Source organism: Ranitomeya variabilis, chromosome 6 (genome assembly GCF_051348905.1).
Source record: "Ranitomeya variabilis isolate aRanVar5 chromosome 6, aRanVar5.hap1, whole genome shotgun sequence".
NCBI classification, from domain to species: Eukaryota; Metazoa; Chordata; class Amphibia; order Anura; family Dendrobatidae; genus Ranitomeya; species Ranitomeya variabilis.
The window spans coordinates 297,745,728-297,766,444 of NC_135237.1; the positions used below are offsets into that span (position 1 = coordinate 297,745,728).

A 20,717-nucleotide genomic window follows, 5' to 3' on the forward strand; every position below is an offset into this window, starting at 1 on the left:
ACAAGAAGTGCAATGTTTGGGAAGATGGTGAGGGAAAACCTTGTAGATCATACAAACATCCTCCATGACTCCTCTGTGCCTTTTAATTATTAGGTATCCAAGCTGGACACGTGGCATGAACTGGCTCTCTATGCCTTGCAGGTCCTGGCCTGCCCTGCTGCTAGCATTCTGTTGGAGCGGGTTTTTAGTGCTGCTGATGGAATTATAACAGATAAGCACATCCGCCTGTCAACTGAAAATGCTGTCAGGCTGATTCTTATGAAAATGAACAAGGGCTGGATTGAGAAAGACTTCTGTAGACCACCAAGTGAAAACAGCGAAACATAACCTCAAATACATTCTCTCTTTTGGGGAGGTGTATTCCCATGCACCTCTTCACAACCACACATGGGATATGCTTCCAGATTTGGTCTGCTTGCTGTTATACTCCTCCTTTTCCTCATCCTCATCATCCAGAACCACTAGATGACCAGGGTGAATGTGCTCTGTACTGTTATAGGCCGGTGCATTTTGGTCAAGGGGGCTGTGAAAGCACTCTTTTATTTTGTAAAAAAAGGAACCCATGTTGGGAAATTGGGCATGACATTACATTGGGCCTACTTCTTCATTCTGTTTCCTGCAATGTGTCCTTTAACTGCCATTAGATCACCAGGGTGAATGTGCTCTGTACGGTGCATTTTGGGCAAGGGGGCTATGATGGCACTATTTTAATTTGTAAAAAAAGGACCCCACATTGGGGAATTGGGCATGACATTACATTGGGCCTACTTCTTAATTCTGTCTCCTGCAATGTGTTCTTTAACCGACACTTGATCACCAGAGTGAACGTACTCTGTACGGTGCATTGTGGGCAAGGGGGCTGTGATGGCACTCTTTTAGTTTGTACAAAAAAAGTACCCCACATTGGGGAATTGGGCATGACAATACATTGAGCCTACTTCTTAATTCTCTATTGCTCTATTCATAGTATATAATACTGGCTTCAGAACGTCATAATATTGCCCAACTCAATGGCCTCAAAACACAAATGTTCTACTGAACAAAACTTCATTCACCACAGGGAACAATAAGTTTGAAAGGAGTGCAACATCCCTGGTAACACTTTTTTATCCACTAAGAACATTTCTACTGTATTCCTCACAACCAGGCACAGGGATATTGGTCAATGCTTTCACTTTAAATGGTACACAAGAGTTTTGGTCACGGAATATAAATGAGGCACAATATTTGGTGGTACCTTTACTTGGTGAGCACAATAAATTCAACACCAAAGCAACAAATAGCAAAACATTTGCAGTAATGTTACAAAATTGTTTGTTAAGTTCAGTAAAGCTGTAGACATGTCCAGCTATTGCAGCTTCTTGAACAGGCCTTATTAACTTCTTTTCAACTTTGACATATTAGTAGCTCGAAAGCTGAGCTTTCATCATACCTGGCTTCTTCCTGTTACAGCAGCCATTGAAACCAAGTTTCAAACACTGCTTTTAGCCCCTTACTGCTGTCAATGTCTGACTGTGCCATTAAAGGCAAGTGTTCTCAGGGTAGTCGATAGGCTGCTATTGAAACCAGTTGTTGGCTGAAAGTTCCTTGCCTACTATGTCAGTACTACTATGAAGCCTAGCTGCAAGCTGAGCTTTATAGGAAATCCTTATAATATATTTTTTTTACCTATTTACTGCAATTCACTGGTATTGCAGCATATATAAAAAGTAATCAGATGATCGCAGGTTCAAGTCCCCTAATGGATCTAAATAAATATTTTTTTAAAATATTAATACATTTTTAAAAAAATATAAATATTCAATTTACTTTTCTTTACCACAAATAAAAACAAAGTAGTAAGAAAATAATAGATAAGCATACTTGCAATCACTATGTCTTTAAGTCTATCAAAATAATAAAATAAATAACCCACATGGTTAAAGCTATAAAGAGATTATCAAAATTCCAGGATTGAGGTTTTTGTTCTCTGCATTTCCAAAAATAAAAACAATAAGAAACAATTAAAACATAATTTTCCCCCAAAAGGTGTCAATAAAAATGTCTACTCATTATGCACAACTCCATCAATCGAAAAAATTAAAAGGTTAATTGTGTTAAAAAACAATACACATTTATTTTTTTATAAATTTCAAATTTTTTAATTATTGTTAATAAAATATTTTCAATTTTGGTATCACTGCAATTGTCTTGACTGGTCATTTTTACTGCACATTAAAAACTATAAAAGCAAAAACTTCAAAATTATTTTCAATACATTCAGAATTTGTTCAGATTTTTCAGTACAGCGTATGCTAAAATCAATGGTGTCATTCAAAACTACAACTCTTACCATAAAAAGAAGCAAAACTCCCATACATCTATGTCAATTGAAAAATAAATAAATTATGGGTCTTAGAGGGGGAGGAAAAAACAAAAGCACAAAAATAGAAGTCGCTCTGTCATGAAAGGGTTAATGATTCTAAGAGTGACAAAAATGTCTACAAGAACAAGTTTAACTGATATATATTAAGTAAAGATGTCCCACTGTTTATGCATATAATATATATCTGTCTGAGAAAATCAGGGAAGTCTTATACAGATATATCGTATCCTAACATGCAGTACAGATCATTATTTTATTCCTCTCACCTGCTTTATGTAAGGAAGTTATTTTCCAAATAGGCGATGGATTATCTACTAACACAAAGACTGAGAGAGACCCATCATAACTGACAGTTCCAAAGAGACCGCGGTCCGTCCCTGTAAGCGCTTACAGTTTCATGTATTCCTCATCAGATACTGAATTTCACAGCTTCATATTTATCTGACACATAGATTTCAAGAAAAAAGACATTTTCAAGCCTCGGTTTTCTAGACGATTTAAAAATAGAACAAGCTGCAGCATATAAGACCTGTAAGAAAAAAGAAAAATGCAAATTTTAGAAAAGTAATATAAATGCAAGATTTTGGTATCATGCTATTTCCATGAATATTTTCAGAAATCCAAACCATTTTTTCAAACAATATATTTACAATTACGTACAACCATTTCAAAGAATAGAAAATAGGATAATTTTAAGGTGATATAATTGATTCATGAAAGTGTGTAGATCAAAAGCATTACTTGAAATGCCAGGAACCCAATTCAAATAAATAATATAGCCTGACATTTGTCATGTCAGGTAAAATATTGTTTTTTTTAAATTTATTTTGCAAATGAATCTTTGAGCGCCTTTTAGCACCTGGTACAGGTAGTATTTTTACTCACATACAGTCATGGCCAAAAGTGTTGACACCCTTGATGTTGTTCTAGAAAATGAAGTATTTCTCCAAGAAAATTATTATAATTACACATGCTTTGCTATACATATGTTTATTTCCTTTGTGTGTATTGGAACAGAGCAAAAAAAACAGAAAAAAAGGCAAATTTACATAATTTCACGCAAAATCCCACAAATGGGCCAAAAAAATTGTTGACACCATTCCAAAATAGTGAGCAAACTACTCTGCTTCAAGCATCACATGTGATACTGGTTCAAACTCACTTCTAGAAAGTAACAGGTGTGGGCAATATAAAAATCACAACTGAAAACAGAAAAAAGGGGAGACGTTGACTCAATCTTTGCATTGTGTTTGTGTGTGTGCCGCATTAAGCATGGAGAAAAAAAAAATTGTATGATGACTTAAGATTCAAAATTGTTGAAAAATAACAACGATCTCAAGGTTGCAAGTTGATCTCCAGTTATGATGGTGTCCCTTCATCCACAACAGGCAACATAATCAAGAATTTTACAACCCATAGCACTGTAGCAAATCTCCGTGGACGGCAGAGAACAATTGATGAATTACTGCAACACAGAATAGTCTGGACCCCAGGAGGACACCGCTAATGTCATAGAAATAAAAAAACTAGACTCCAGTATGCCAAAATGTACGAGAGTAAGTCAAAATCCTTCTAGGAAAGTGTCTTGTGGACAGATGAGACCAAGAGAGAGCTTTTTGGTAAAGCACATCATTATACTATTTACAAAAAAAATAGCATAGTACCTATAGTCAAATATGGTGGAGATTCAAAGATGTTTTGGGGTTGATTTGCTGGGTTTGGAACTTCGCTGTGTGTAAGGCATAACAAAATCTGAAGATTATCAAATAATTTTGGGTCGCAATCTAGTGCCCAGTGTCAGAAAGCTGGGTTTGCATCCTAAGTTATGGGTCTTCCAGCAGGAAAATGACCCCAAACATACTTCAAGAAGCACCCAGAAATGGATGAGAACAAAGTGCTGCAGAGATTTGAAATGGCCAGCAATGAGCCAAATATAAATCCTATTGAACAGCTGTGGAGGGGTCTGAAAATTGCTGTTGAGAGAAAGAGCCCTTCAAGTATGAAAGACTTCCAACAGTCTGCAAAAGAAGAGTGGTCTAAAATCCAGTTTAGAGCTATCAGAAGCTTGTTGATGGTTATATTAAGTGATTGATTTCAGTTAATATTCAAGTGTGAAACCAAACATGAAGTTGAGAGTGCAAAGAATTTTGTTCCACCCGTATTTGGGATTTTATGTGAAATGATGTGCAATTTGCCTTTTTCTGTTTTTTTGTGTTGTTCCAATACACATATAGCAAATAAATATGTGTAAAACAGAACATGTGTAATTGCAATAATTTTCTGGAAGAAACACTTTTAGATAGATAGATAGATAGACAGACAGATAGATAGATAGATAGATAGATAGATAGATAGATAGATAGATAGATAGATAGATAGATCAGTATACATATGTATGGACAAAAGTGGTACTGTGTCTGACAAAATTGTGAAAAGTCTGTGATGTTCTTGCAGAAATCACACTTCTCACTTATCACACATGACAGATACTAATGCAATATTTCTGATCTTCTGAAATTTTGTACCACAGCAGAAACCGGCACAATTCCATGAACCACTTGAGCATAAACATTCAAATTTGATGATGAAGCACAAAAGCATAACTATTCAGCTTCAATGAGGTACACACACATAACCATTCAGTTTCTAGATGTACAAAAGAATAACCATTCAGCTTTAGGAGGCACACAAGCATAACCTCTCAGCTTTGATTAGTTACACAAGTATTCAGTGTCAATTAGGTATACTATTCATAACCGTTCAGCTTCAATGAAGTAAGCAAGCATAACCGTTCAGCTTCTAGATGTCTACAAGCATAAATATTCAGCTTCAAGAGATACACAAGCATAAGTGTTCAGCTCCAATTAGGTACACAAGCATAAGTATTGAGCTTCAACTAGGTGCATAAGGATAACCATTCAGCCTTGATGATGTACACAAGTATAACCATTTAGCTAAAAATAGACACACAAATATGAGGTGAAACATTAAAATGGAATATCACTTTAATTTTTAGTTAGAAGGCTATTTCACACATCCATGAATCATGGTCTGAGTATGGACCATATTGTACTCACTGGCAATAGGTCTCCTGAACCACATTCAAGAGCCTCAAATATGCCTATGAGGTTGTTGTGCTCTAGTCAGGAGACCCTCAGGCTGTCAATATATTGTGGTCCTGACATCTATTTAAAGTTTTACAATTTAGGTAGCTATAGTTCTAACCCTATTGTCATATCTATCTTAGGCATCACTCTCTACAATGCAAGGAGTCTCAGTTCTCTACCTCATGCCTACCCTTACCATGGGCATACAGGGAGAGTTACTTCCAACCTGCTCTGGAATCTTATTGCACCAAGTATTTTATTCTAGTCTTGATAATCCCAAGTGCTACTCCATTTCTCTGTGCCACTATAGTTGAACCTAGAGTACTTTGCTCACATCTGCAATTGGGTCATATTGTAATCACAGTCTCACACCAAATTGCTCAAGCCTGTCTAAACACTACCTCTCTTATATACACACTTATCCATGCCAAGCACTATGGTGCTTACCTACATGCCTCCACATCTCCCCACATTAGGCTCCTCACTAATAGATGACCTATGTCATTAATCTCCAAGAAAATTGCATAAAGGATGATGATCCCAGGTGCTATGTCATCCATCTAAAAAAATTGACCTATACCACCATTTAAATGGGACAATACCGCTTTGGACTCCATAAAGAAATACAGTAATAATGATTTTTTTTTTAACTAATTTTACAAGAAATAGAAGTAGTTAAATAAAACATTGTACAATAATAAGTGGTTTTTACAAATGCCATACAATGAGAGAGGCAAAATGTGCCTTTCATATGTTACACTGACAGCATGGTGTGCTTTAGGTAATGGAGCGGACTGAAGTGATTTTATTATAATTGTATAGGATTCCTAGTTTGTAATGATCAGTATATTATAAGTATTTTAATGCACATAGCAAAGCCTTCTAATGTGAACTTTGCAGACCTCCTAGGAAGTATAGCAACAAATTACAGACAGCTACCTAGTGAATCTAGAGCCCCAGAACTTTAGTAAGCACTTAATTTGAACCGTGGCTAAAGGAAAAATATATTTTTTAATATTTGACCCATTTATATTCATAGGTAAATTATGTCTCCATGTATTGATTTGGTAATGATTTTATTTTCTCATGTATGAGCAAGATCAAGGGCACAAAACGTGTCATTGTGACATCTTCACCTTTCACGCACTTCAAAACCTGTGACAGGCGGGAATCAGAAGATGCTACAAGGACAGCACGTCTAGTGGTGAGAAGCTCAGGGCCTGAAAAGATGAGCATTGAGATGAGGATGAGGATTATTTTTTATATTTGACATATAATGAACATTATGCTCTAGGGTCCCCTAGAGAAAGAACATTACAAAGGGCATTAAATTCTCTGCAAATCAAGTATCCTTGGAAAATCCATGTTAGTAGAAAAATTAGATTTATGTCTGATCCACTCATCTTTAGAATTAATGTAATTGTTTTGATAAAAAAAATTATGCTGCTTAGTAATTTTTACCACATATTGTATACAGTAAAAGCAAAACTTATAAAGCAATAGCTAAATTCATCTTTTTCAATATTTCACCCTATTTGAAAATTATTTTTCATTTCTGTGGTAAAGTGAATGGTGTCATTCAAAACTACAACTTGTCTAGCAAAAATTAATCCCCATTCAACTATTTTGACAAAATAATTAAAAAGTTATAGCACTTGGAAAAGGGTAGGAAAATTACTCCTTTTCTTATTGGGTTAAACAGGGTCACATCACAATAATCCCTGAAAAAACACGCTGGTGAACATGAAATGTTCATGCATTACAGGGCAGCCAATTATTTCCATGGTTGGAATGTAAGGCTAAATGTTATGGTTCTCAATGGCAAGAGAACATAGCCCAGCATACATAGGAACTAGCTCTTGGAAGGATGGAAACTTAAACTGACCATGAACTAAACCTGCCGCACAACTAACAGTAGCCGGGTAGCGTAGCCTGCGTTTTATCCCTAGACGCCCAGCGCCGGCCGGAGGACTAACTAATCCTGGCAGAGGAAAATATAGTCCTGGCTCACCTCTAGAGAAATTTCCCCGAAAGGCAGACAGAGGCCCCCACATATATTGGCGGTGATTTAAGATGAAAATGACAAACGTAGTATGAAAATAGGTTTAGCAAAATCGAGGTCCGCTTACTAGATAGCCGGAAGACAGAAAGGGTACTTTCATGGTCAGCTGAAAACCCTATCAATACACCATCCTGAAATTACTTTAAGACTCTAGTATTAACTCATAACATCAGAGTGGCAATTTCAGATCACAAGAGCTTTCCAGACACAGAAACGAAACTGCAGCTGTGAACTGGAACAAAATGCAAAAAACAAACAAGGACAAAAGTCCGACTTAGCTGGAAGTTGTCTGGTAGCAGGAACATGCACAGAAAGGCTTCTGATTACAATGTTGACCGGCATGGAAGTGACAGAGGAGCAAGGTTAAATAGCGACTCCCACATCCTGATGGGAACAGGTGAACAGAGGGGATGATGCACACAAGTTCAATTCCACCAGTGGCCACCGGGGGAGCCCAAAATCCAATTTCACAACAGTACCCCCCCCTCAAGGAGGGGGCACCGAACCCTCACCAGAACCACCAGGGCGATCAGGATGAGCCCTATGAAAGGCACGGACCAGATCGGAGGCATGAACATCAGAGGCAGTCACCCAAGAATTATCCTCCTGACCGTATCCCTTCCATTTGACCAGATACTGGAGTTTCCGTCTGGAAACACGGGAGTCCAAGATTTTTTCCACAACGTACTCCAACTCGCCCTCAACCAACACCGGAGCAGGAGGCTCAACGGAAGGCACAACCGGTACCTCATACCTGCGCAACAATGACCGATGAAAAACATTATGAATAGAAAAAGATGCAGGGAGGTCCAAACGGAAGGACACAGGGTTAAGAATCTCCAATATCTTGTACGGGCCGATGAACCGAGGCTTAAACTTAGGAGAAGAAACCCTCATAGGGACAAAACGAGAAGACAACCACACCAAGTCCCCGACACAAAGCCGAGGACCAACCCGACGCCGGCGGTTGGCAAAAAGCTGAGTCTTCTCCTGGGACAACTTCAAATTGTCCACCACCTGCCCCCAAATCTGATGCAACCTCTCCACCACAGCATCCACTCCAGGACAATCCGAAGATTCCACCTGACCGGAGGAAAATCGAGGATGAAACCCCGAATTACAGAAAAAAGGAGACACCAAGGTGGCAGAGCTGGCCCGATTATTGAGGGCAAACTCCGCTAAAGGCAAAAAAGCAACCCAATCATCCTGATCTGCAGACACAAAACACCTCAAATATGTCTCCAAAGTCTGATTCGTCCGCTCGGTCTGGCCATTAGTCTGAGGATGGAAAGCAGACGAGAAAGACAAATCTATGCCCATCCTAGCACAGAATGCCCGCCAAAATCTAGACACGAATTGGGTTCCTCTGTCAGAAACGATATTCTCCGGAATACCATGCAAACGAACCACATTTTGAAAAAACAGAGGAACCAACTCGGAAGAAGAAGGCAACTTAGGCAGGGGAACCAAATGGACCATCTTAGAGAAACGGTCACACACCACCCAGATGACAGACATCTTCTGAGAAACAGGAAGATCCGAAATAAAATCCATCGAGATGTGCGTCCAAGGCCTCTTCGGGATAGGCAAGGGCAACAACAATCCACTAGCCCGAGAACAACAAGGCTTGGCCCGAGCACAAACGTCACAAGACTGCACAAAGCCTCGTACATCTCGTGACAGGGAAGGCCACCAGAAGGACCTTGCCACCAAATCCCTGGTACCAAAGATTCCAGGATGACCTGCCAACGCAGAAGAATGAACCTCAGAAATGACTTTACTGGTCCAATCATCAGGAACAAACAGTCTACCAGGTGGGCAACGATCAGGTCTATCCGCCTGAAAATCCTGCAAGGCCCGCCGCAGGTCTGGAGAAACGGCAGACAATATCACTCCATCCTTAAGGATACCTGTAGGTTCAGAATTACCAGGGGAGTCAGGCTCAAAACTCCTAGAAAGGGCATCCGCCTTAACATTCTTAGAACCCGGTAGGTATGACACCACAAAATTAAACCGAGAGAAAAACAACGACCAGCGCGCCTGTCTAGGATTCAGGCGTCTGGCGGACTCAAGATAAATTAAATTTTTGTGGTCGGTCAATACCACCACCTGATGTCTAGCCCCCTCAAGCCAATGACGCCACTCCTCAAAAGCCCACTTCATGGCCAAAAGCTCCCGATTCCCAATATCATAATTCCGCTCGGCGGGCGAAAATTTACGAGAAAAAAAAGCACAAGGTTTCATCACGGAGCAGTCGGAACTTCTTTGCGACAAAACCGCCCCAGCTCCGATTTCAGAAGCGTCGACCTCAACCTGAAAAGGAAGAGCAACATCAGGCTGACGCAACACAGGGGCGGAAGAAAAGCGGCGCTTAAGCTCCCGAAAGGCCTCCACAGCAGCAGGGGACCAATCAGCAACATCAGCACCCTTCTTAGTCAAATCAGTCAATGGTTTAACAACATCAGAAAAACCAGCAATAAATCGACGATAAAAGTTAGCAAAGCCCAAAAATTTCTGAAGACTCTTAAGAGAAGAGGGTTGCGTCCAATCACAAATAGCCCGAACCTTGACAGGATCCATCTCGATGGAAGAGGGGGAAAAAATGTATCCCAAGAAGGAAATCTTTTGAACCCCAAAAACGCACTTAGAACCCTTCACACACAAGGAATTAGACCGCAAAACCTGAAAAACCCTCCTGACCTGCTGGACATGAGAGTCCCAGTCATCCGAAAAAATCAGAATATCATCCAGATACACGATCATAAATTTATCCAAATAATCACGGAAAATGTCATGCATAAAGGACTGAAAGACTGAAGGGGCATTTGAAAGGCCAAAAGGCATCACCAAATACTCAAAGTGGCCCTCGGGCGTATTAAATGCGGTTTTCCACTCATCCCCCTGCTTAATTCGCACCAAATTATACGCCCCACGGAGATCTATCTTAGAGAACCACTTGGCCCCCTTTATGCGAGCAAACAAATCAGTCAGCAGTGGCAACGGATATTGATATTTAACCGTGATTTTATTCAAAAGCCGATAATCAATACACGGCCTCAAAGAGCCATCTTTCTTAGACACAAAGAAAAAACCGGCTCCTAAGGGAGATGACGAAGGACGAATATGTCCCTTTTCCAAGGACTCCTTTATATATTCTCGCATAGCAGCATGTTCAGGCACAGACAGATTAAATAAACGACCCTTAGGGTATTTACTACCCGGAATCAAATCTATGGCACAATCGCACTCCCGGTGCGGAGGTAATGAACCAAGCTTAGGTTCTTCAAAAACGTCACAATAGTCAGACAAGAATTCAGGAATCTCAGAGGGAATAGATGACGAAATGGAAACCAAAGGTACGTCCCCATGCATCCCATTACATCCCCAGCTTAACACAGACATAGCGTTCCAGTCGAGGACTGGGTTATGAGATTGCAGCCATGGCAATCCAAGCACCAACACATCATGTAGATTATACAGCACAAGAAAGCGAATAATCTCCTGATGATCCGGATTAATTCGCATAGTTACTTGTGTCCAGTATTGTGGTTTATTACTAGCCAATGGGGTGGAGTCAATCCCCTTCAGAGGTATAGGAGTTTCAAGAGGCTCTAAATCATACCCACAGCGTTTGGCAAAGGACCAATCCATAAGACTCAAAGCGGCGCCAGAGTCGACATAGGCATCCGCGGTAATAGATGATAAAGAACAAATCAGGGTCACAGATAGAATAAACTTAGACTGAAAAGTGCCAATTGAAACTGACTTATCAAGCTTCTTAGTACGCTTAGAGCATGCTGATATAACATGAGTTGAATCACCACAATAAAAGCACAACCCATTTTTTCGTCTAAAATTCTGCCGTTCGCTTCTGGACAGAATTCTATCACATTGCATATTCTCTGGCGTCTTCTCAGTAGACACCGCCAAATGGTGCACAGGTTTGCGCTCCCGCAGACGTCTATCGATCTGGATAGCCATTGTCATGGACTCATTCAGACCCGCAGGCACAGGGAACCCCACCATAACATCCTTAACGGCATCAGAGAGACCCTCTCTGAAATTCGCCGCCAGGGCGCACTCATTCCACTGAGTAAGCACAGACCATTTACGGAATTTTTGGCAGTATATTTCAACTTCATCTTGCCCCTGAGATAGGGACATCAAGGCTTTTTCCGCCTGAAGCTCTAAATGAGGTTCCTCATAAAGCAACCCCAAGGCCAGAAAAAACGCATCCACATTGAGCAACGCAGGATCCCCTGGAGCCAATGCAAAAGCCCAATCTTGAGGGTCGCCCCGGAGCAAGGAAATCACAATCCTGACCTGCTGAGCAGGATCTCCAGCAGAGCGAGATTTCAGGGACAAAAACAACTTGCAATTATTTTTGAAATTTTGAAAGCAAGATCTATTCCCCGAGAAAAATTCAGGCAAAGGAATTCTAGGTTCAGATATAGGAACATGAACAACAAAATCTTGTAAATTTTGAACTTTCGTGGTGAGATTATTCAAACCTGCAGCTAAACTCTGAATATCCATTTTAAACAGGTGAACACAGAGCCATTCCAGGATTAGAAGGAGAGAGAGAGAGGAAGGCTGCAATATAGGCAGACTTGCAAGTGATTCAATTGAAAGCACACTCAGAACTGAAGGAAAAAAAAAAAAAAATTTCAGCAGACTTCTTTTTTCTCTCCTTTCTCTGCCAATTAATTTAACCCTTTGTGGGCCGGTCAAACTGTTCTCCTGACTTTTCATTAATTTTTGATGAATATCCAGTTTTAGGTCACTGGTGTGCAATATTAAGCCACTTCTTGATGACTGTCTTCACAGTGTCCCATGGTTTATCTAATGACATGGGACTGTAATTGTACTCTACTGTTATGGTTCTCAATGGCAAGAGAACATAGCCCAGCATACATAGGAACTAGCTCTTGGAAGGATGGAAACTTAAACTGACCATGAACTAAACCTGCCGCACAACTAACAGTAGCCGGGTAGCGTAGCCTGCGTTTTATCCCTAGACGCCCAGCGCCGGCCGGAGGACTAACTAATCCTGGCAGAGGAAAATATAGTCCTGGCTCACCTCTAGAGAAATTTCCCCGAAAGGCAGACAGAGGCCCCCACATATATTGGCGGTGATTTAAGATGAAAATGACAAACGTAGTATGAAAATAGGTTTAGCAAAATCGAGGTCCGCTTACTAGATAGCCGGAAGACAGAAAGGGTACTTTCATGGTCAGCTGAAAACCCTATCAATACACCATCCTGAAATTACTTTAAGACTCTAGTATTAACTCATAACATCAGAGTGGCAATTTCAGATCACAAGAGCTTTCCAGACACAGAAACGAAACTGCAGCTGTGAACTGGAACAAAATGCAAAAAACAAACAAGGACAAAAGTCCGACTTAGCTGGAAGTTGTCTGGTAGCAGGAACATGCACAGAAAGGCTTCTGATTACAATGTTGACCGGCATGGAAGTGACAGAGGAGCAAGGTTAAATAGCGACTCCCACATCCTGATGGGAAAAGGTGAACAGAGGGGATGATGCACACAAGTTCAATTCCACCAGTGGCCACCGGGGGAGCCCAAAATCCAATTTCACAACAGCTAAATGTCATAGCTGCAGGGTAAATGTGGTGCTACCTGAGACGATTACAGGATTTTTTGCAACGCAAACGCTTCAAAATAAACATTGCAAATTTGAATAAAAATCAGCATCATAATCTACAACTTGGAAATCTAGTTTTGCCATGGTTTTGTCTGTGGTATAAAATGATGCCCCTTGTCAATCTCTCCTTAATCTCTGCATGCATACATTGCATGTCCACAACAGAATCTCAATGCACATACATGATATAGACATTTCAGAAGTATTACCCTATTTGAAAGGTCACATATCAAAAATTGGATTGCAAAGGGAGCTGCCAGCAGCAGATGTTGATGAATTGAGTGCTCATGTTTATTCAGTGTGGCAGAACGTACCTCAGACTGTCATTAATAATGTCATTGATAACATGCCAAGGCGTGCAAGTGTGTTGCATATATTTCTGTGCAAAGGCCTCATACCTGATTTTGAATAATTCAAGCTGTTTTGAAAAATGTGTTTCATGTTTTCATCATTTGCATATTTTAAACATATCTGTAGATCTGCAATTTACATAAATCTATAACTTTTCTTTTTTACTTTTAGAGTTTCAATGTTGAGGAATGTATATGCAAAACTACTATTAACATTATTTCAAACTTTTGCATTTAAAAAAAAAAAAATGTATCAAGACTGCTCACCTGAACAATAGGGTAACGTAAAACTTCCTCAGCGGCTTCATACTTGCAATATTTATAAAAGGCATATGGATTTTAGGCTGCATGGGAATATTTTTGTGATTTGTATCTGCAAGAAATTCCCTCATGCATTACACTCCAAGCTAAGAATTAATTTACAACTCTTCCTTGAGTGATAATACAATTTTAGAATTAAATGTCTCACATTAAAAGCTGCAAAGTTCTAATTTATGTGTCACTAGCTTATTAAAAGATCATTATTTAAAAATGTGATATTGGAGAGAAAATATTTCAAATAAATATGTGCCTCACCGGCCACATTTTTAAAGTTGGTGACAGTGGAAATTTTGTGCGCTTGTGTGCAGTTGCAAATTATTTGAAATCCAAATGTTAACAGTGCCACAAATTTATGAGACTGCAGTCGACTACCAAATGTTACAGAAGAGAAAATGCAGAAGATTGGTACAGGCTATGCCTATAAAATATAGCACTGACTGTCTTATATTTAATCTAGAAAATAGCTGTTTTTTATAGTTCCATTTATTTTGCAGTGGATTGCAAGCATGACTCTACAATATTGTGCAAAATGTCCATTTCTACTATTTTTCTTAACAACAACGAGACATGCATGCATTATCAAGGTAACTTTGCCAGCACATAATGAACACAGAATGTGCTCAAGATAGTATTTTAAAAATGTGATTGATAAATGTGCAGTAAGTATTTTTAGTATGGTGATTGTACGTAGTGATTCACTTAATGTTTTCTTTGAGTTTTTGATTTTAAATTAGTTTCAAATCCGTGTTTGCACCTTTGTTACATATATGTTAGTATATATTTTTCTTTATCCATAATTTTACAATTAATGTATGCAATTGTATAAGTACGATGTACAGTGGGGACGGAAAGTATTCAGTTCCCTTTTATTTCTTCACTCATTGTTTCATTGCAGCCATTTGGTAAATTCAAAAAAAGTTCTTTTTTTTTCTCCTTAACATACACTCTGCACCCTATCTTGACTGGAAAAAAACAGAAATGTAGAAATTTTTGCAAATGTATTAAAAAAGAAAAACTGAAATATCACATGCTCATGAATATTTAGGCCCTTTGAGCAGACACTCATATTTAAGTCACATGCTGTCCATTTCCTTGTCATCCTCCTTGAGATGGTTCTACTCCTTCATTGGAGTCCAGATGTGTTTAATTAAACTAATAGAACTTGATTTGGAAAGGCACACATCTGTCTATATAAGACCTCACAGCTCACAGTGCATGTCGGACCAAATGAAAATCATGAGGTCAAAGGAACAGGCCAAGGAGCGGAGAGACAGAATTGTGGCAAGGCACAGATCTGGCCAAGGTTACAAAAGAATTTCTGCAGTACTAAAGGTTCCTAAGAGCACAGTGGCCTCCATAATCCTTAAATGGAAGAAGTTTGGGACCACCAGAAGTCTTCCTAGACCTGGCTGTCCAGCCAAACTGAGCAATCATGGGAGAAGAGCCTTGATGAGAGAGGTAAAGAAGAACCCCAAGATCACTGTGGCTGAGCTCCAGAGATGCAGTAGGGAGATGGTTCCACAAAGTCAATTATCACAGAGCAGCCCTCCACCAGTCAGCCCTTTATTGCTGAGTGGATCGACGGAAGCCTCTCCTCAGTGAAAGATATATGAAAGCCCACATATAGTTTGCTAAAAAACACATGAAGGACTCCCAGACTATGAGAAATAAGATTCTCTGGTCTGATGAAATGAAGATAGACCTTTTGGTGATAATTCTAAGTGGTATGTGTGGAGAAAACCAAGCACTGCTCATCACCTGCCCAATACAATCCCATCAGTGATGGTGGATGCATCATGCTTTTTCAGCTGCAGGGACAGGAAGACTGGTTGCCATTGAAGTAAACATGAATGCGGCCAAGTACAGAAATATCCTTGATTAAAACCTCTTTCAGAGTGCTCTGGACCTCAGACTTGAAGGTTCACCTTCCAACAAAACAATGACCTTACAGCTAAAATAACAAAGCAGTGGCTTCAGAACAACTCTGTGACCTTTCTTGACTGGCCCAGCCAGAGCCCTGACCTAAACCCATTTGAGCATCTCTGGAGAGACCTAAAAATGGCTGTCCACTAATGTTCACCATTCATCGTGACAGAACTGGAGAGGATCTGCAAGGAAGAATGGCAGAGGATCCCCAAATCCAGGTGTGAAAAACTGGTTGCATCATTCCCAAGAAAACTCATGGCTGTACTAGCTCAAAAGGGTGCTTCTACTCAATACTGAGCAAAGGGTCTGAATACTTATGACCATGAGATATTCCAGTTTTTGTTTTTTAATAAATTTGCAAAAATTTCAACATTTCTGGGGTTTTTTCAGTCAAGATGGGGTGCAGAGTGTGCATTAATGAGAAAAAAAATTATCTTTTTTGAACTTACTAAATGGCTACAATGAAACAAAGAGTGAAAAATTTAAAGGAATCTGAATACTTCCCGTACCAACTGTATTATTATTATTATGATTAGGGTATATAGTTAGTGGCACACTACAAAAGGTCTCCAAAAGTGATGTAAACGGAGTCTCAAAGAGGACATATTAGCTCCTAGAAAACTTTATAAGGTAAAAACTTAACATTAAAGGTGAGTGTATCGATTGACGGAAGCAGAATGTCATGGGATAACCGCAATGAGCGGAGCCAGAAGACCACAGCGTCTGGTTGCTTCTACTCCACCGCTAAGAAGAAGCACTTCTCCTGTTTATTAAATGTGTTTACTTCTGACAGAACAGGGGTTAATCAGCCATGTTGGAAATTCCTGTGTTCAGCTGTGCTTGGTTAGCCACTCCTTTCCCTATAAAATATGGGCTTTATTACCTACTCCTTGTCATAGATAGCACTTGCTTTATGTTAATAGGAGGAAAAAGAATAGAGAGAAGTTGGTATGAGAAGGAGTTCTGGAGGAGTTGCAAGCAACTGTTGTTTGTTTTGTATGCTTGGTAATTCCTTATCCTTCCCTGTTTTGCTTTCTTCCCCTTCCTGCACACCCTGGTGGACTCTGTTTTTATATGTGAGTGAATATTTTGTGTGTGTGGAGTTTTCTGTTAAAAATTGTCTTTGTTGACCTGTTTGTTGGGTTGGCGTACTGCTTGGTGCACAGTATCATGCCCGCATCCCTGAGTGGGGGAAGGGAACAGACGAAGGGCTAACTTAGGAGATAATCGAGGGTGGAGGCCCTGGCATCTTTGCCACCTGAAGTACCCCGAGGAACAGAGCGAGTTAGGGCGCCCCCAGGAAAGGAGCCCCTGGTTCCAGGTCACTTGACAGTTGTGTCGTGACACTCAAGTTTTAGCCAAATTTCCTGAAACTGGTAGTTTCAAGCAAATCCAAACATTTTGAGATCCGTACTGCATTTAAAAAAAAAAAAATAAAATTGCCTGGTACCATTTCCAACACTGTTGAAGCATCAAAGAGCATACTAACTTAATTTTACATTTCCACATGGGCTTTCGCATAATGCAGCTATCTCATCTTTTAGTATATAATTCCTTCAACAGCAATGGTCAGTATCTGGGACATCTTAGATCACCATTTTCTTTATTTTGTAGAGTATAGGCTTTTATGATTAGTAGGGTCCTCTCTTCACTGATCTTGTAGTGTAAGGTCCTCTTTCTCTCTGTCTCTTTCCTGTAGAATGTAAGCTCTTATGGTTAGAAGGTTCTTTTTCTCAATCTTATAGAGGCTAAGCTCTTATTGTCAGCTAGGTTCTCTCTTTCTCTCTCCTGTAGAGTGTGATCTCTTATGGTCAACAGGGTCCTCTCTCTTTTGTAGAGTTCAAGCTCTAATGATGAGAGGAGTTGTCTCTCCCCTCTCTTGTACATACATTTTTCAAGCAATTACAAGTTTAAAAATATTGAGATTTTCATTATTTTATTAGCTGTAAATTAATTTTTTCGGAAATTTTTGGCAAAGTTGGCGTTTTTAACCCCTTAACCCCCAAGGGTGGTTTGCACATTAATGACCGGGCCGATTCTGACCACTGTCCCTTTATGAGGTTATAACTCTGGAGTGCTTCAACGGATCCTGATAATTCTGACACTGTTTTCTCGTGACATATTGTACTTCATGACTTGCATTTATTTGTGAAAAAACGGAAATTTGGCGAAAATTGTGAAAATTTCGCAATTTTCTTTTTTCAATTATTATGCCCTTAAATCAAAGAGATATGTCACACAAAATACTTAATAAGTAACATTTCCCACATATCTACTTTACATCAGCACAATTTTGGAACCCAAATCTTTTTTGTTAGGGAGTTATAAGGGTTAAAAGTTGACCAGCAATTTCTCATTTTTACAACACCATTTTTTTTAGGGACCATATCACATTTGAAGTCACTTTGAGGGGTCTATATGATAGAAAATAACCAAGTGTTACACCATTTTAAAAACTGCACCCCTCAAGGTACTCAAAACCACATTCAAGAAGTTTATTAACCCTTCACGTGTTTCACAGGAATTTTTGGAATGTTTAAAAAAAATGAACATTTAATTTTTTTCTGAAAAAATTTATTTCAGCTCCAATTTGTTTTATTTTACCAAGGGTAACAGGAAAAATTGGACCATAAAAGTTGTTTTACAATTTGTCCTGAGTACGCCGATACCCCATATGTGGGGGTAAACCAAAGTTTGGGCGCATGGCAGGGCTCGTAAGGGAAGGAGTGCCGTTTGACTTTTCAATGCAAAATTGACTGGAATTGAGATCGGATGCCATATCGCGCTTGGAGAGCCCCTGATGTGCTTAAACATTGAAACCCCCCACAAGTGACACCATTTTGGAAAGTAGACCCCTTAAGGAACTTATCTAGATGTGTGGTGAGTAGGGTTGAGCGAAACAGATCGTCACTTTTCAAAAGTCGCCGACTTTTAGCAAAGTCGGGTTTCGTGAAACCCGACCCGATCCCACTCTGGGATCGGGTCGGCGGTACACGATCTGTAATCCAAAGTCGGGTTTCGTTTTTTATATATATATATATATATATATATATATATATATATATATATATACATATATATATATATATATATATATATATATATATATGCCACGCTCCAGGTCATATGAGGACATCCACCAGGGGGCGCATCACCGCGACTGAAGGTAACTATAGGTCATTGACCTACATTTCCTTCATTCGCGGGGGTTTACAGGCACGAGCACAGCTGCATTATAGCAGAGCTCCTGCCTGTAAACTATTTTAACCCCTTCAGATGGATTTACCTCGTGGGACGTGACAGTTCATCAGAAGGTATGTATATTGTGGGTTTATTATTTTGCCAAGCGAGGGTCTTCAAATGGATTGAGAGAGCAATAAAATATTAAAACAACCGGTGTGTTTATTTCATTAAAATACTTTTTAATCATGTGTGTGTGTGTTTTTTAACCCTTTCAAACAATTGGATTAATAATGGATAGGTGTCATAATTGACGCCTCTCCATTATTAATCTGGCTTAATGTCACCTTACAATAGCAAGGTGGCATTAACCCTTCATTACCCCATATCCCACCGCTACACGGGAGTGGGAAGAGAGTGGCCAAGTGCCAGAATAGGCGCATCTTACAGATGTGCCTTTTCTGGGGTGGCTGGGGGCAGATGTTTTTATCCACGGGGGGGCCAATAACCATGGACCCTCTCCTGGCTATTAATATCTGCCGTCAGTCACTGGCTTTACCGCTCTGGCGGAGAAAATTGTGCGGGAGCCCACGCCAATTTTTTCCACAATTTAACCCTTAAATTTAATAGCTACAGCGCCGAAATTTTGCACATACACACTACTAACATTAGTAGTGTGGAATATGCAAAAAAAAGGGGGATATGAGATGGTTTACTGTATGTAAATCATGTCTCATATCATGTCGGGTTTAGGCAGGAGAAATGAAAAGCCGGCAATTGAATTCCTGGCTTTTCAACATTATCGCGCTGAAGCAAATATTAAAAAAGTATGCTTCCCCATTGAAATGCATTGGGTTTCGTGTTTTGGCCGATCCCCGGCCCCGACTTTTCAATAAGATCGGCCGATTTCACTCGACCCGACTTTTGAGAAAGTTGGGTTTCGTGAAACCCGACTCGATCTCAAAAAAAGAAAAGTCGCTCAACCCTAGTGGTGAGCACTTTGACCCACCAAGTGCTTCACAGAAGTTTATAATGCAGAACCGTAAAAATAAAAAATCATATTTTTTCACAAAAATGATAATTTCACCTCTAATTTTTTATTTTCCCAAGGGTAATTGACTTTTCAATGCAAAATTGACTGGAATTGAGATGGGACGCCATACTGCATTTGGAGAGCCCTTGATGTGCCTAAACATTGAAACCCCCCACAAGTGACACCATTTTGGAAAGTAGACCCCCTAAGGAACTTATTTAGGTGTGTGGTGAGCACTTTGACCCACCAAGTGATTCACAGAAGTTTATAATGTAGAGCAGTAAAAATAAAAATCATATTTTTTCACAAAAATTAACTTTTTGCCCTCAATTTTTTATTTTCCCGAGGGTAACAGAAGAAACTGGAAACAAAATTGTTGTGCAATTTGTCCTGAGTACGCTGATACCCGATATGTGGGGGTAAACCACTGTTTAGGCGCATAGCAGAGCTTGGAAGGGAAGGAGCACCATTTGACTTTTCAATGCAAAAATGACTGGAATTGAAATGGGACGCCATGTCGCACTTGGAGAGCCCCTGATGTGCCTAAATATTGAAACCCCCCACAAGTAACACCGTTTTGTAAAGTAGACCCCCTAAGGAACTTATCTAGATGTGTGGTGAGCATTTTGAGCCACCAAGTGCTTCACAGAAGTTTATAATGTAGAGCCGTAAAAATAAAAAATCATATTTTTTCACAAAAATGAT

The 20,717-nt window shown here is 39.6% G+C and overlaps 1 protein-coding gene across 1 annotated transcript in view; it reads right to left on the minus strand.

Moving 5' to 3' along the window:
- Positions 1-20,717, minus strand: part of CDH12 (cadherin 12) — a 1,379,166-nt gene that overhangs the window by 551,588 nt on the left and 806,861 nt on the right. The window contains exon 3 of the mRNA XM_077269712.1: positions 2,632-2,894. The gene's annotated coding sequence lies outside the window, so the exon portion shown is untranslated. The remainder of the gene's footprint in view (positions 1-2,631; positions 2,895-20,717) is intronic.